The sequence below is a fragment of the Pleurodeles waltl genome, chromosome 4_1, assembly GCF_031143425.1.
Source record: "Pleurodeles waltl isolate 20211129_DDA chromosome 4_1, aPleWal1.hap1.20221129, whole genome shotgun sequence".
NCBI lineage: Eukaryota > Metazoa > Chordata > Amphibia > Caudata > Salamandridae > Pleurodeles > Pleurodeles waltl.
This window is the reverse complement of record NC_090442.1, coordinates 889,776,448-889,789,609: the sequence shown is the minus strand read 5'-3', so window position 1 is coordinate 889,789,609 and position 13,162 is coordinate 889,776,448.

The following is a 13,162-nucleotide window of genomic DNA, read 5'->3' as shown; positions in this document are numbered from 1 at the left end:
ATGTGCTCAGACAGTGCCAACACATTTGATATGGCTACCATCCCCAGTGGGCAGCTGTCCGAGGCTGGAGGAGACTTCCTGGACCCTGCCCAGCTTCCATGTGGCATGACTCTCATCACTGTTTGCACCTGCAGGTGGCAGGCGAAGCCGCAGGAGGGTGGGGTATGTCTCTGCCTCCATGGTGTATCATGCTACCTTTTCCTAGGCAATCTTGTGGCACACACACCCATGTGAGGTAATGGGACCAGCCACACTGCATGTGAAGCACTCTGGGCACCAAGCCCCCTCCAGAACCAGTGGAGATTGACATCCACTACCTCAGTCATTGGCAGGATGAAGCACTCTGGGCACCAAGCCCCCTCCAGAACCAGTGGAGATTGACATCCACTACCTCAGTCCTTGGCAGGATGAAGCACTCTGGGCACAAAGCCCCCTCCAGAACCAGTGGAGATTGACATCCACTACCTCAGTCCTTGGCAGGATGAAGCTCTCTGGGCACAAAGCCCCCTCCAGAACCAGTGGAGATTGACATCCACTACCTGAGTCCTTGGCAGGATGAAGCACTCTGGGCACCAAGCCCCCTCCAGAACCAGTGGAGATTGGCATCCACTACCTCAGTCCTTGGCAGGATGAAGCACTCTGGGCACCAAGCCCCCTCCAGAACCAGTGGAGACTGTTATCCACTTGAGAGACTGTGGCTTTGCACTCCCCACGATAAAGCAGTGGGTAAACCACCCACTGGAAAGACTTGAGAGACTGTGGCTTTGCACTCCCCAGGATAGAGCAGTGGGCAAACCACCCACTGGAAAGACTTGAGAGACTGTGGCTTTGCACTCCCCAGGAAAAAGCAGTGGGCAAACCACCCACTGGAAAGACTTGAGAGACTGTGGCTTTGCACTGCCCAGGATAGAGCAGTGGGCAAACCGCACACTGGAATGACTTGAGAGACTGTGGCTTTGCACTCCCCAGGAGAAAGCAGTGGGCAAACCACCCACTGGAAAGACTTGAGAGACTGTGGCTTTGCACTCCCCAGGATAGAGCAGCGGGCAAACCGCACACTGGAAAGACTTGAGAGACTGTGGCTTTGCACTCCCCAGGATAAAGCAGTGGGCAAACCACCCACTGAAGAGACTTGAGAGACTGTGGCTTTGCACTCCCCAGGATAGAGCAGTGGGCCAACCACCCACTGGAAAGACTTGAGAGACTGTGGCTTTGCACTCCTCAGGATAGAGCAGTGGGCCAACCACCCACTGGAAAGACTGGAGAGACTGTGGCTTTGCACTCCCCAGGATAGAGCAGTGGGCCAACCACCCACTGGAAAGACTTGAGAGTTTGTGGCTTTGCACTCCCCAGGATACAGCAATGGGCATGAAGCCCCCTCGTGCAGCAGTGGTGTTGTGCGTTCATCCGGCTGAGGTGCCCCCTGAGGTGCCTGTTTAATTTTGATCTGATGCCCCTGCAGTCTTCTCTCCGTTTCGAGTCAGGAATCTTGTGTGGGCTTCACCCATGCATTTTGGGACCACTGGTCCACGGACAATGATTGGAACAGTATCCAGACTTGTGTAGTTGATGTACATATTTGTATATAGTGATTTTAGAAATTGTACTATCTGATTTTTCTTGATTATACTTGTTACAATCATTTCCTTTTGTCCTTGCGTTCTTCCATGGGGTGAGGGGGTGTATATGTAATGTTGCTGCATGTATTTGTATATATGGTGTTGTGGGTGAGGGTGGGTGTGGAGGTATTGGTATTGCGTGTTGCGTGTGTTTTTCACTCTCTTTTCCCTCCCCCCTGTGTTGTAGGTGCAGTACTCACCGTGGTCGTCAACGGCGTCTGTCCTGCTCCTGATACAGAAGGAGGAAGACCAGCATGGGCAGGACCTGTAACTCAGGCTCCATGGCGTCCTGGTTCCTCCTTGGGTGTCGAGAGATGAGTGGTTTCCCTTCTGTGTACTGTTTCTGCCGTGCTTTTGATAGCATTGGTTCCACCCCGGAAAAGGTGGCGGAGAGGCGTGTTGTAATACAGTGGGTGGAACATTGTGTTCCGCCTGTCTGTTGGCGGTTAATGCCACGGTGTTTGTTGCTACCGCCATGGCGGTCGGAGTGTTAAAGTGGCTGTCTATGTTGGCGGTTTCCGCCATGGTCGTGATGATTTTTTTTTTCCGCCGGCCTGTTGGCGGTATTACCGTTGCTTTAACACCGACCACCAGGGTTGTAATGAGGGCCTTAATAAGCTAAATGCACTAAAACAGAGCAAGCTAAGTAGGTTAAAAGTCACTGGGTGATGGGGGCACGAGTTCGCAAGCCATAGGCTAAGCTAACTAGTGTAACCTATTAAAACAAACTAGGATTCACTACACCCTCTCCATTGCCGTAACAAGTATGACACCATATCCAGACGCCACCAAAGGTGAGATGAATCCAAATGCTAAAAATGCTCTGGACTAAAAGCTAAAAGCATAAAAATGTAGGCCCATATTTATACTTTTTTAGCGCTGCATTTGCATAATTTTTTTACGCAAAAGCAGTGCACACTCACAAAATGTAATGGTATTTTGTAAGTTTGCACCACTTTTGTGTAAAAAAATGACTGAAATGCGGTGCTCAAAAAAGTATAAATATGGGCGTTTGTGTAAAAAATCTTCGTAAAAACATGTTAAAAATCAATAGCTAAAAAACATATCAAGAGATATAGGCCCTCATTACAACCCTGGCGATCGGTGATAAAGTGATGCTAATACCGCCAACTGGACGGTGGTAATTAACGTCAAATTATGACCACAGCAGAAACAGCTCAGACAGGAAGACAATGTTCCGCCCACTGTAAGACATGCCAATCCGCCACCTTTTCTGGGGAGGTACCGACGACATCAAAAGCTTGGCGGAAACACTACACAGAAGGGAAACGACTCACCTGTGGAGACTCTGGGAAGAACCATGCCGCCATGGAGTCCGAGTTGCAAGTCTTCCCCATGCTCTTCTACGTGCTGCTATCACTACAAACACCAACAACGGTGAAGACGACCAAGGTGAGTACAGCCGCCTAGCACACAGGGGAGAGGGGGAGGAAAAAGAGAGTGACACACCCACGCAACACGCCACCCCCCAACCCCCACCTCCAACACCATACATATAAGAAGATGCAGTAACATAACATGTTAACCGCGTACCCTTCAGGAATGATGCAAGGACAACTACAATAGATTAAATTGAGTGTAATAAGATAAATATTGTCCAAGGCCCCACCTCACTCCTGCAACAACACGGAGAGAACACTGCAGGGGCATCAGGTTAAAAATAAGCAGGCACCTCGGGGACGGTGAACGAGGGGCACCTCAGCTGGAAGATGGTACACCTCCACTGGTCCTGGAGGGGGCAACATGCCTATTGCTCTGTCTTGGGGATTGCAAGGCCACAGTCTCTCGAGTGGGTGACTTGCCCATTGGCTGTGGAGGGGGCAACATGCCCATTGATCTGTCCTGGGAAGTGCAAGGCCACAGTCTTTTGACTGGATGACTTCTCCACTAGCTCTGGAGGGGGCAACATGCCCTGTGCTCTGTCCTGGGAAGGGCAGGGCCAGAGTCTCTTGAGTGGATGACTTCTCCACCGGTTCTGGAGGGGGCATCGTGCCCAGTGAGCTTCATCCTGGGGAGGATAGGGTGAGTGGATGTCTTCTCCACCAGTTCTGGAGGGGGCATCGTGCCCAGTGAGCTTCATCCTGGGGAGGATAGGGTGAGTGGATGTCTTCTCCACTGGTTCTGGAGGGGTCATCGTGCCTAGTGAGGTTCATCCTGGGAAGGATAGGGTGAGTGGGTGTCTTCTCCACTGGATCTGGAGGAGACATCGTGACTAGTGATGCAGATCTTGGGAGTGCAAGGTCACAGTCTCTCAGCTGGGTGTCATACCCACAGGATTTGCAGTGGCCAGACCGGACAATAGCCCATGGATGCAGGACTAGACACTGTCCGCCGGCGGAGACGGCTGTTCAGTGGTGGCAGTTGTGGTGCTGCTGCTGGTGGTGGTGGGGGGAGACTCCAGCCCATTTCCTGCAGCCTCGGACGGCTGCAGGGGCTGCTGCTGCTGGTGGTGGTGCTGTTGGCGGTGCTGCTGGTGGAGCTGGTGGTGGTGGGAGGAGGCTCCAGCCCATCCCCTGCAGCCTTGGACGGCTGCCGACTGCGGGCTGCTGCTGCTGGTGGTGGCGGTGCTGGTGGTGGTGGTGGGAGGAGACTCCAGCCCATCCCCTGCAGCCTCGGACAGCTGCCCACTGGGGCTGCTGCTGCTGGTGGTAGGGGGGGAGGCTCTAGTCCATCCCCTGCAGCTTCGGACAGCTTCCTACTGGGGCTGCTGCTGCTGGTGGTGGTGCTGGTGGCAGTGCTGCTGGTGGAGCAAGTGGTGGTGGGGGGAGGTTCCAGCCCATCCCCTGCAGCCTCGGACGGCTGCCCACTGGGGCTGCTGTTGCTAGTGGTGGTGGCGGTGCTGCTGGCGGTGGTGGGGGGAGGCTCAAGAACATCCCTGCAGCCTCAGGGAGGCTCCAGCCCATCCCCCTCAGCCTCAGACAGCTGACCACTGGGGCTGCTGCTGCTGGTGGTGGTGCTGCTGGTGGTGAGGGAGGCTCCAGCCCATCCCCTGCAGCCTCGGACGGCTGCATCACCATGGTTGGTGGTGGGGGCTAAGACTAAGTCCCAGCACCAGGCCCCTTGTCCTTACTGACTTCTGGTGCAGACCCTTTGCCCTTCCTGGCAGCAGCTGGTGATGGTTCCTTGCCCCTTTTGGCAGCAGCTGGGGCTGGCTCCTTGCCCTTCCTTCCTGCAGCTGGGGCTGGCTCCTTGCCCTTCTTGAAGCACTTGGGGCAGGCACCCTTTCTGTGTTGCTGGCTGGTGGCAGGGATCCTTTCCCACCTGGAGTTGCTAGAGACACTACTGTGCCCGTGGACTAGGTGGCTGAGGTGCTTGCCTGGGTTATGACCACCCTGGCCTGTTGTGAGGGATGGGGGAGGGGTAGGGAAGAGGTCAATGTTGGAGAGGGAAAGCTTCTTAGGGACATTGGGGCGGGAAGAGGGAGAAGGTTTGGGAGTGGAGGAAGAGGGAGTGGTTGTAGGAGGTGCCAGTCTGCTGTGTTTGGGTGCAGGGGCATGGGGTGGATGCTTATGTGAGGTGGAAAGCTGTTGAGTGTCTGAGTGCTTGCATTTGTGTACTTTGGGAGGAGGGGGCACAGACACAGTGGGAGAGGGCAAAGGGGACGTGTGCATGGATGTGGGAGTGGTGACTGTCAGTGAGGGGTGTGTACTAATAGGTGTGCTGGTGATGGTGGTAATGAATGAGGATGTAGTGCATGCAGGTGTGAGTGGAGACTCTACTGGGAGGGAGGTGGACGGGGAGGGGGAGGGGGCCACAGTGGAGGCAGTAGATGTTGGTATGTCTGCATCTGGATGGTGTTTGTGTGAGTGCCTGTGGGATGAAGTGTGGTGCTTGTGTTTGCCATGTCCACTCTTGTGTGTTGCCCTGTGTGCATGCTCATCTGCCTGTGTGCTTGGGATAGGTTGGGGTTGAGGGGAATGGAATTGGGAAGAGGAAGTTGGAGGGGGGAGGGTGGAAACAGGGACAATGGCTGCCATCAGAGAGGAGGCCAGAGCCTGGATTGATCTCTGTTGGGCAGCCAAGCCAGTGTGAATGCCCTCCAGAAATGCATTGGTCTGTTGCATTTGGGCTGCCAGCCCCTGGATGGCATTCACAATGGTTGAATGCCCAACAGAGATGGATCGCAGAAGGTCAAAAGCCTCCTCACTCAGGGCAGCAGGGCGGACTGGAGCAGGACCTGAGGTGCCTGGGGCGAAGAAGATGCCCACCCTCCTGGGTGAGTGGGCATGGGAAACTCACCAAGGGGCTGCTGGGAGGGCAGTGCTGGTACGGGGGAGGAGGCTGTACCTGTAGCTGGGGTGGTCACAGAGGTGTACGCCACCACCAGGGAGCTTTCATCGGAGGAGGTACCCGTGTTCGAACTGTCCCCTCCAGTCTCCGCCGTTGTGCTCCCCTCGCCCTCCATCCCACTGGTGCCCTCACTGTCAGTGGTTTCGGGGTCCTGTGGGATGCAGCTCCCTCTGTCGCTGGTGCCTCTGCTCCTCTGCCAGTTGATATTAATGCACATAAGGACAGGGTGACAAAACAAAAAGGGGGGGAGAGACAAAGGATACACTTGGTCAATGGCGGCACCAACTCCACAGTTGGCATACACAACACACAGGGAACAGCCCTACGCGCTGGGCAATGCACTACCAGTCACAATGCTAGTCACCAGCCCATGGATAGGGACACCTAACTCAAATTGCAGCATACCTGAGACCCACAGACCCCTGCCCAGTAGTGGATGCCTACTAGCTTTGTTGGAGGACCTTCAAATCAGAACCCTGCCCAACATGGGACCTACTCTGCAATGTCAGGCCTGGCCTAGGGGCACCAAACAGGCCCACACACCCCATCCGGATACTACCCCACCAGACGTAATTTGTAATGAAGGGCACAGTACTCACCCCCTTGTTGCTGCTGTGATGCCCCCAAACGCCCATCCAGCTCCAGATAGGCCACTGCCAGTATGCAGGCCATCAGGGGGTTCAGGGTTCGACGGGCACCCCTTCCTCATTAGGAGGCGATACCCAGCTGGGCCTCTGCTGTCTTCCGTGCCCAGAGTCTCAGGTCCTCACACCGTTTCCGACAGTGGGTGCTCTGCCTGACGTAGACCCCCAGGGTCCGCACGTCTTTGTTGATGGCACGCCATATACCCTTCTTTAGATGGGAGCTGACCTGCAGAGGAATACACACAGGGAAAGGTATTAGTCTGACTGTCCTGCCTGTTACACTTATGGCCCACCATGCCCCTTCACATCCCCATTAGCACAGACATGGCCCAGCATACATGCTGCACGCTGCCCGGGGCCCATATACCAACACCCCCCCTACACAAAGCCTTCACACACAGCACTCCATGCATTCATGGCCCATGCATTGTGCTCAGTGTACTCACCTGTTGGTCTGGAGGTCCATACAGCAATCGATACTGGGGTAGGACCCCATTCACCAGTCCCGCCAACTCCGCTGAGGTGAAGGCAGGGGCCCTTTCCCCAGTCATACGAGCCATGGTCGCTTCCAGACACAGGTCACAGCAGCACATGCAGTGTAGGTCCTCTCCTGTTGAAGGTCAGGTAGTAAGTGAGTGAGCAGATAGGAAATGGCGGTCACGTCCACAACGGTGCGTACCGTCACCGCTGGCGTACATCACCATTGGCCACTGTATCCCATAGGGCCCAATGACAACCAATGAGAAGTTGCACGGCGGTTCCCGACCGCCTCCCGCAACGGCACACAACAACAGCGGAATTACCTCACTTCCACCTGTCCCTCCATACATGGACAGGCGGACGCCTTTTAAGGGGGTGTGCAGGCCCCTAAATAATGTAACAATCACAAAATGCATAGAACTGTAGTGGTTGCTACGTACAGATAATGACCAGCTGCTCACTCTTTTGCCCCATAGATGGCAACTGCTGCAGATGAATAGGAGATGGAGACATCCCCCCGTGTACAGACCCCTGGTGGACTTGGTAACAGTGGAGGACAGCCACATTATCTTCACCAATAGACTTGACAGGGCCACAATCACTGAGCTGTGTGCCTAATTGGAGCCTGACCTAATATCTGCTATCCATCACCCCACTGGGATCCTCCCTCTTGTGCAAGTTCTATCAGTGCTCCATTTCCTGGCAACTGGTTCTTTCCAAGTGACAGTGGGCTTGGCAGCAGGAATGTCACAGCCAATGTTCTCAATAGTGCTGATCAGAGTGTTGTCTGCCCTGATTAAACACATGTGCAGCTACATCGTTTTCCCCCAGGTGGAGGATTTGGCCACAGTGAAAGCTGACTTCTATGCAATGGGACATATCCCCAACATCATTGGGGCAATTGATGGAAACAATATTGCATTTGTTCCCCCACAGCAGAATGAACAGGTCTTCAGAAATCGAAAGAGTTTTCATGCCATGAATGTCCAGATGATGTGCCTGGCGGACCAGTACATCTCCCACGTCAATGCTAAGTATCCTGTGTCTGTGCATGATGCCTTTATCCTGGGGGATAGCAGCATCCCAAATGTAATGTCCGAACTCCAGAGGCACAGGGTGTGGCTAATAGGTGAGCCCTGGTCCCCACCCAGTGGATGTTGGTGTATGGGTATGTTGTGGGCCCTAAGTGTGAGTATGTGGCTAACAGTTGTCCCTCGATATTTGCAGGTGACTCTGGTTACCCCAACCTCTCATGGCTACTGACCCCTGCGAAGAATGCCAGGACAAGGGCAGAGGAACGTCACAATTAGGCACATGGGCGAACAAGAAAGATAATAGACAGGACATTCGACCTCCTGAAGGCCAGGTTTTGTTGCCTCCATCTAACAGGTGGATCCCTGTGATACTTACCCAAGAAGGTCTGCCAGATCATCGTGGCATGCTGTATGTTGCACAACTTTGCATTGCGCCGCCATGTGACTTTTATGCAGGAGGAGGAGGCTGGATATGGCCGTGTGGCAGCAGTGGAACCTGTGGACAGTGAAGATGAGGAGGCAGAGGATGAGGACAACAGAAGTCCAGTCATGTAACTTCACATCTCATTTACAGTTTGATGTGTAACATTGTCACTGGCAGGCTGTGAATTTCTACTTCTATGCCCACTCACTGTATCCTTTGGCATCTCTGTTTGCAGACGTTGGTGCCCCACTATTGCCCCTGGTGTGTTCAGTGCAGCCAACTACAGGTCTTTCCTATGTAAACATTACTGTGCAGTTAAATTGCAATGTTTGAACCTTGTTAAACAAATACATTTTGAAATCATTTGACATACACCATATTTTTTCAAAGTGTGTTTATTGCAGTGCTCTGAAGAAGAGGGGGTAGTGCAATGGGCTGGGTTGATGATGGAGGAAAGTCCAGGGTACTATTTGTACCACAGGTGCAGTGTCCAAGGGGGCATAGGAAGGGGAGCAATGGCAGTTCACGGTAAACAGGGTGACAGAGTGGGACACAAGAGTGACAATCAGGAGAGTCTTATTTCCTAGCGGCGGTCTTGGCAATAGTCTCTGGCTTCTGCCTGGATCGCAGGGAATGTTTGCGGGTGGTTCACATTCTGCAGGGGGAGGGGTGCTGGTGGCCTGTTGATCCTGTGGCGGGGCCTCCAGTCCACTAGCAGCAGCGGAGGTGGAGGGCTGTTCAATAGTCAGGCTAGTGTCAGGGGCCCGGTGGTGTGCTATTGCCTCCTTCATACTGTTGGCTATGCCTGCCAGCACCCCTGCAATGGACACCAGGGTGGTGTTAATGGACTTAAAGTCCTCCCTGATCCCCAGGTACTGTCCCTCCTGCAGCCGCATGTTCTTCTGCATCTTGTCCAGAATCTGTCCCAGCATATATTGGGAATGTTGGTAGGCTCCCAGGATCGCGGTGAATGCCTCCTGGAGGGTCGGTTCCCTGGTTCTGACCTCCCCCTGTCGCACAGCAGTCCTCCCAGCATCCCTGTTGTCCTGTGCCTCTGTCCCCTGAACCGTGTGCCCACTGCCACTGACCCCGGGTCACTGATTGTCCTGGGTTTGTGGGGTGGCCTGGGGTCCCTGTAGTGGTGGACACACTGCTGATTGACGTGTCCTGGGGACAGAGGTATGGGCCTGCTGGGTGGGTGCTGTGGTGGTGTTTCCTGAGGGGGAGGCTCTATGGTGCTGTGAGACTGTGGCTGGGTAACCAACTGTCCGGAGGTCCCTGGTGGGCCAGGTTGGTCATCCAGATCCAGGCGAGCAGAGCTGCAGTCATCACTGTGGGCCTCTTCTGTGGGGGGACTGGATGTTGCTGGCACCTCTTCTCCAGTGACATTGGCTGGGATACATGTGGGGATGTAAATGCAGTGTTATTGTTTCTTTGTGTGACATCTTGTGCATGGGTGGGTTGCCTTCTATGCTTGTTATTGCCCTGGCAGCTTTGCCTTGTGTGAGTTGTTTTTTGGTGGGCTAGCTGATTCCCTCTAGTGTGAATGCTTTAGTGATGGATTTCCATGCAGGACAAGATGGACACGAATCCAGACCCAACAACCTTAAAGAAATGAACAATCCCAGCAGTGCTCGAGGCATTGAATATTCGGGATATCAGTTCTCCAAAGTGCTTGAGAAAGTTGGTATTTAATAGGGATTGTATCTCGGCTGATGATCTTGCAATCTGCAGAGCATACGTCTCTGTAGCTGATGTCAACGCAACCTGTTTCTGAAACAGTAGCGCCTTTAGTCTGCTCAGCTTGTCATAATTAACATTAATAGTATCAATGTGAGGCCATATGTCTGATACTTTTATCTCTCGTGTGGGGGGGAACAAAACATGCCCACAACACGTAACGACCTTAGAGACTTAAATTGCGTAGGCAATCTTTGGTCGCAGACAGCAACAGCTTTGGTCGCTCAGCACCACATAACTTCCATTCAAAAGTACTAGAAATGCTGGTCGAATCAAATGGATGGGAGTACCCTTCAGAAAACAGGCCAAGTTCGCGACCCCCACTTTGCAAAGGCCGTGAAGGGACACCTGCTTGCAAATCATTGAATTACTGACAGTAGTCTTGCATTCGCTTCCGCTAATAAAGACCTCTGTTTCCCAGTTCAGACACTTGCTATCAAAGGGCAACTCCCACTCTTCTTTAATATAGCTATCACCCAGTCGCTCGTACCTGCCAACGGCATGATGTTTCAGGCATTTTGAAAAATGAAAAGTGGAAATGGGCAGATTAATGATGCCATGTAAGAGCCATACTGTTTAAGGAGTCTCTGCAACCGTGAAAGGCAGCTTTTCTAACTTCTCTATATGGAGCATGGTGAAACTCGCTTCCCTTTTAGCCATTGTCTGCTGTTCTTTGGATAAATTAAAAGCAGTGAACAGTTCACTGCCGTTAATATATTACCATGGAATTTGGCATTTTTCAATGTCTGTAACCTCCAACCTAACTGCATGATGGAACGCAAATGAATTTGTCCATGATATAAACAGGAAATGTCTGACTGATTGATATCTATCGTAGACGACACTATGGGGGTCATTCCAACCCTGGCGGTCGGTGTTAAAGCTGCGGCCAAACCACAAACAGGCTGGCGGGAAAAAAAATTGAATTCCGACCCTGGCGGAAACCACCAACAGCGACCGCCACAACAACACACCGCCCGCCACGGCGGCACAAACAAACAGCGCGGCGGTCACCGCCAACAGACAGGCGGGAGACAATGTACCGCCCACTCTATCACAACCTACCAATCCGCCACCTTTTCCGGTGCGGTAGCCCCGCCGATAAAAACACGGCGGAAACAGCCATTTCGAAGGGAAAGCGCTCACCTCCATACAGCCCACGAGGAATCAGGACAGCATGGAACCCGAACTCCACATACTCCCAGCGATAGTGTTCCTACTCCTCTATCAGGAGCACTAACGCCGGCGCAGAAGACAACGGTGAGTACTGCACCTACGACACAGTGGAGGGGGGAGGGGAAATTATTACGGGTACACACATACGCGACACACCCACCCTCACCCTCACCCACTACAACACACACATCAATGCATAGCAACACATCAGAGTGACACCCCCCGAACCCCCCGGAAGAATGCAAATACAAAAGGAAATGATTCTAAACCTTGGAATATATTGTAATACTGCCAAAAAAATATATAAACACATCAAAAACTCTTATATACATAAATGTACAAGTCAGAGCATTGTAGCAGGCATTGTTCGTGGACCACTGGGCCCAAATCACATGGGCAAAGTGAGGTTGAGTCCGCCCAGGTGGCACTGTCCTACCTGGGTGGGTCTAGGTGGTCAAATTATGAAGTATGACACTATATAGTGTGTGAGACCACCTAGTCCGTAATAGGAACTCCCCCGGTGTCTCTCCCCGCGCATGCACTCTGCAGTTACTTACTGACATTTCACTGACATTACCCTTCCAAATAGGAACACGTACAACCTAGGGCTACGCTGGTACCCGCAACGCCCTCTTTAGAGAACCCCGTACTTTCTTGTGTACTTTGGGCTTCCCACTGTTACATCCTGGGGAGTGCAAAGCCACAGTCTCACAAGTGGATAACAGTCTCCACTGGTTCTGGAGGGGGCCTGGTGCCCAGAGTGCTTTGTGCAGCCCTGTCCGACACAGATGCGGGCCAGCCCCTGCCACTCATGGGCCAGCGGTACTTGAGATGAAGGGCCCAGTTCAGCGGTTCCTGAGATGAAGGGCCCAGCGCAGCGGTGCTTGAGATGAAGGGCCCAGTTCAGCGGTGCTTGAGACGGCGTTGCCCAGCGCAGCGGTACTTGAGATGAAGGGCCCAGTTCAGCAGTGCTTGAGACTGCGGTGCCCAGCGCAGCGGTGCTTGAGATGAAGGGACCAGTTCAGCGGATACGGCCATGGCGGGGAGGTCATTTGCCACCTGTCCTGTGGCTGGCGGGGCCCTCCTGGGCTGCAGTGCCGGGCCTGCTGGTGGCCTCCTGCCCACCTGGGATGGGGCTGGCGGGGCCCTCCTGGCCAGCTGGGCTGATGGCGGTGTTGTCGGGCGTGCTGCCCTTCCCAGCCTTCCCTGATCGCCTGTGGCCCTTCCCCACCTTGGGCGGTGTGCCAGCTGTCTCCACACTTCCTGCTGCAGCCATGGTAGGGGTTTTAGTCCCTGGTGTTTTCACCCTCTCGCGCCGGCCACTGCCTATCTTGGGATGTTTCTCCGGGGGTGGGCTGCCCGTGCCTTGGCTTCGTACCGAACTGGCTGCCCTGGAGGGTGAGGCACTCCACAGTCCAGGGCAGACTGTGATGACAGGGGCCGGTTTTGTCGTGGCTGAGGTGCTAACTGTAGTCCTATGACATGGACGGGGTGGGGGACTTGGAGGAAAGAGGTTGAGTTTGGACAGGAAAAGCTTTTTAGGAGCAGTGGGACGGGTAGGTGTAGTGGGTATGGGAGTGGAGGAAGAGGTTGTGGTTGTAGGAGTTTTAAGTCTGGTGTCTTTGGGTGCAGGTGCTTGGGTTGGAGGCTGTCGTGAGGTGGATGGCTGTTGGGTGGGTGGCTGCCTGCGTTTGTGTATCTTGGAAGAGGGGGTCACAGACACACTGGGAGAGG